We start from the raw sequence: 5,229 nt of genomic DNA on the forward strand, positions 1-5,229 counted from the left end.
CATGTGTGTATATGTGTATGTGTGCCTGTGTGTATATATATATATATATATGGGAGAATTTACGAAAAAAACAACAGACGAAGACAGGTGGTGTAAACAACAAATGGATGTATTAGTTTAATACTCGGGAATCGAGAAAGTCTTTGACGTTTCGAGTCTACGCTCTTCAACTGAAAGGAACACAGAAAGAAACAAGGAGAGAAAAAAATATAAATGTAGTGGTCAGCGATCTATCATGGCGAATGCCGCACAGAAGGTTCACACAGGAGAGCTAAGAAAAAAGGGAGGTAACAAAGGGAAAAGAAGTGGTGAACCCAAGACGAGAAGCTGTGTGTGTGTGTGTGTGTGTGAGAATGCTGGTGATCTTAACGTATGTGTGTGTGTATGTAGGTGTGAAAAAGTGGGGAAGGGAGTTGGTCAGTGCTAGTGTGTGCGTAGTGGTGTGTTGTGAAGTGATGTGTGATATGGTGCAGCGTGGTGTGATGTGAGAGTGTTGGGAGGTGGGGGAGGCATATATATACATACATACATACATACATACATACATATATATATACATGTATGTCTGTATGTATGTACACATATATACTTGAAAAAATTAATAGAAATAGCTTTTCTAATAATTTTTCCACTTTAATAATTTAATGTTTATAAGTTTAACTTATAAACATCGAATATTTAAAACATCTAATTATTAAAGTGGGAAAATTATTTGAAAAGCTTTTTGTATTTCTTTTTTTTTCAAATATATAATACCATTCCAAAGATTTCCCATTTCTTACTACTACTACTACTGCTGCTGCTGCTGCTACTACTACACATATACTTAAGTATGTATGTTTGTATATGGATATTTCTATGTATGAGATTTTGTGTTTGTCCTCCACCACTGCTTGACAACTGAGGTTGGTTTGTTTACATCCCCGTAACTTAACAGTTTGTCAAAAGCGACCGATGGAATAAGTTCCAGGCTTAAAAAGTAAGTACTGAGGTCGGTTCGTCTGACAAACTTTTCAAGTCAGTGCTACAGCATGGCCGGAATCCAATGACTGAAACAAGTTGAAAATAAAGGGTAAAATTTGTGTGTGTGTGTGTGTGTGTTTTCCATTATGTATTCGCCTGTATCTTTATGTAACATTCACACAATGCTCAAGACGATAAAGTAGAGTAGGAATAATGGAATCGAATACACTGTATATATAAAGATATACACGCAAGCTTCAAAAGGATGTACGAATATTAATATTAATACATATATGTGTATGCTTACGCTTATGCACACACACACACACACACACACATATATATATACATACATGAAGATATAATTAAAATTCAAACATACGACGTTTGTTGTACATGGCCTTATTTTGCAAGAAATGGCCTAGAGAAAAAACCATTTCCCTTTAAAACGATAAAAATGGAAAACTCGATAATAAACACAGAGATATCTCTATATCTCACTGATATATCAAATAATATTAAATATCTCCAAATGGTCTTGGAGAATATTGGCAGCGAGTGGAATGTTGTCTTGGAATGCTGATAGATAAAGAAATACCCGAAGCTGATAAAAGATGAGCTGCGCTCGAAAAATTCTCTTCAAAAGATATGCTTTAGATAATTTTGGAACCGCTTTGAGTTTTTCTATTATTATTATTATTATTATTTAGTTTTTTTTTTTTTATTTCTTCCTCGTCCTCTTCTTGTAATCAGATTCTTCCAAGAAAAAGTAATAGATTTTCGCTTCGAGTGTTTCAGAAAGGAAAGTGAATTAAATTTAAAAAATAAATAAATAAAAGCAAAATAAGAATAAAACAATAAAATAAAAATAACCTATTATTTCCATTTTCTGTATAAATAGCTGGATGGCTTTAATTGCAAGCATTTATCACTTATCACATCTCGACAATATTTGAAAAATATGTAAGGAAAGAAAATATCTTTTTTGTGCGTGTTTTTATTTATGTTATTTTTGTCTTTTTATAAAAAAGTATTTTTAACAAATAGCTTCCAGTTAAAGCTGATATGAACACTATTGTGTTATGTATGCATATCTGTAAGTGTGTGTATATGCGTGTAAATATCCATGTGAGTGTATGGATATATATAAGTACAAATACGCCTATATATACCTTTATATACACACACAAATACATACATACACAAGTAAGTATATTCATGACATACACATATATATGTATATATATACTTATACATATTTTACACATTTCCACACACACACACACACACACACATATGTATATATATATATATATATATATATATATACACACACATACATTTACACATACACGTATACACACATATCCACATATATTTACACACATCTATATAGGTATCCATGCGTTTACATACAAAGATATTAACATGCTGCATACATTCACGTATATATACGTGTTGTGCGTGCGTGTGTGTGCATGTGTGTACACACACATACATATATCCCAATGAAAATAGATGAGGTTTTTGGTGCAGTGTATAGCAGCAAAGTTTGTATCTATGGTAATCGGCACGATTTTCATGCTAGAGCATGTGTGAGTGTGTCTATGAGCCTGTGTGTGTCTCTTGCATGTGTGCGCCGCGTGTGTGTGTGTGTTGTGCGTGTCTGTGTCTTGTAAGCCTATGTGTTATTTGGGAGTCATGTGTGTCTGTGTTTTGTCTGTGTATTGGATGTGTCTTTATGGTATTTGTGTCTGCTGCGTAAGTCTGTGCCTGTGTGCTGTACTTGTATGTCGTGTTCTTGTGTGTTGTGTATGTATGTACTGTGTGCGGGTGTGTGTTGTGTGCGCTTGTGTGCACAACAGCGTATTTAAAAATGTTATGCCAGAGCTATATCGTCTTTTATTTGGTTCAATGAAACAGTCATCGGCCTGCCTGTTCCGTATAAATTACATTCTGTTATTGGACGACATGATTGGATTTCGTCACTAGCAGCGCCATCTTAACATTTCGAATTCGTCGTAACAGAACGATAAATATAATCTTTCCTCTTTAGACCGGCGAAAGAGAAAGGAAAAGGAAAAGGAAATGGAAGAGAGAAAAATCTATAAAAATTCGGTGAAATAGTGAAAGGAGAAAATAGCGAAAAGAACTGCTGCTATGGCGGTTGGTGTCTTAGTGAGTGAGAGATAATATATTGATTGCCAGCGTTGTCAAAGCCGAACAGATTATCTTCTGCTTTATTTGAAAGTCTTCAATTGGCAGACGATAGATAGCTGACAGCAGAGGGATGGTTGTCGGACAAGTGAGCGAGTCAGCAGCCAGTTTATCCATTGTCGACAAAAGCCTATATCGACTGCTACACTCAGCTCTCTACTTTACTATGAATAAATATATTAATCCATTGAACACATAATTGCTAATACTTCACCGGTCGCCATTTTGTTCGCTAATATACTCCATACCTGCCTCTTCCGCCTCTGGCTTTCTATTTTGATAGCTTGTTTTATCAACTGATTCACTTTTCGTTCTACATCACTCTTGTACATTAAAATAACCACTATGCACTACACACACGCCCCCCCGCCACTTTCCTTCCCTTTCTCTTCCATCTCATTTTTCTCTCTCTTACTCTCCTCCTGCGTTCTATCTCTGTCTTTCCTCTTCTCTACTCACCTACCTCCTTTCTTTTTTTCTCCTTTTTCTGATTTCATATTCAAGAAGCATGAGTAATATTTCTTGTTACATCCACTGTTTTGTGTGTACGTGTGTTGGTGCGCGTGCGCGCGTTTGTACGTGTGTTGCTGCGTGTGTGCGCAACGTGTATTGATGTATGTGTGTTGCTAAGTGCGTGTGTATGTGTGTACATGTGTTGATGTGTGTGTGTATGCGTGCATATGTGGGTAAGACATATCGGAGCTAGTAGACTTATATACAGACAAATCGATAAGATTCATATATACATGTACATGCATACAAATATATATACTTACAAACACATACAGACACACAAATGCATGCAGACGCGTATACATACACACACGCATACATACATATATATTTGTCGGTGTCTACGTACGTATGTGTATACAGTATATATTTACGTATGTATGTATGTAGACATACTATATGCGTACGGAGAGAGATATATCTACAAAAATATATGGATGAACGGGCGGAAATATAGGCGAATAGTTAGTTATCTAGGAAGACATACAGGCAGATTTGCTCGTCCGTCTGTCGATGCGTGCGTGTGTGAGTGTGTGTGAGTGTATGCATGCATGCATGCATGCATGCGTGTCTGTGTGAGAGAGAGAGAGAGAGAGAGAGAGAGAGAGAGAGAGAGGAGAGAGTGGAGAGTGAGAGAGTGAGAGAGAGAGGAGAAAGAGTATATATTTATAGCGAAAGAGAGAGAAAGATGTATAGATATAATTTCCATATATTAATATGTAGTTAGACGTGTGTATATAGAGATATACATCCATACATGTATACAAGCATAAATACACACACACACACACACATATACGTGCATACAAATATCTAGAAAGGAGTGCATGCATGCATACAACCATAAATATAAATACATGCGTTCATTCATATATACATACAGTCAAGCAGATATATATTTAGAGGTAGATAGATACTCTGATTGTATATATATATATATATATATATATATGAAAGAGAGATAGAGATAGGCAGACAAACTGATAGACATATAGGTATAGTTAGAGAGATAGACAGACAGGCAGACGCACAGACCGGCCGACAGATAGACAAGCAGACAGTCAATCAGTCAGACAGGCAGTCGGACAGACAGCAGACAGACAGATAGTCAGAGAGACAAGATACGTGCGTAAAACTGTTTGAAATGTGATTTTCTCGTGCGTGTTGTACAGAAATTTGGAAAAGAAATATTGGAATCTCCATTGTGATTTATATTTTTTATTTATTTATTTATTTATTTATGCGCCCTTTTCAAGCCTAGCCAGGCCCATGGGCCCGGTTTCCCGGTTTCTATGGCGTATATGTTCCTCCCAGCTGGACGGGACGCCAGTCCATCGCAGCGTTACTCAAGAAACAGGAAGAAAGAGTGAGAGAAAGCTGGGGCGAAAGAGTACAACAGGGGTCGCCACCCCACCCCCTGCCGGAGCCTTGTGGAGCTTTAGGTGTTTTCGCTCAATAAACACACACAACGCCCGGTGTGGGAATCGAAACCGCGATCCTCCGACCACGAGCCGCTGCCCTAACCACTGGGCCATT

This window comes from Octopus bimaculoides, chromosome 26, assembly GCF_001194135.2.
Source record: "Octopus bimaculoides isolate UCB-OBI-ISO-001 chromosome 26, ASM119413v2, whole genome shotgun sequence".
NCBI classification, from domain to species: Eukaryota; Metazoa; Mollusca; class Cephalopoda; order Octopoda; family Octopodidae; genus Octopus; species Octopus bimaculoides.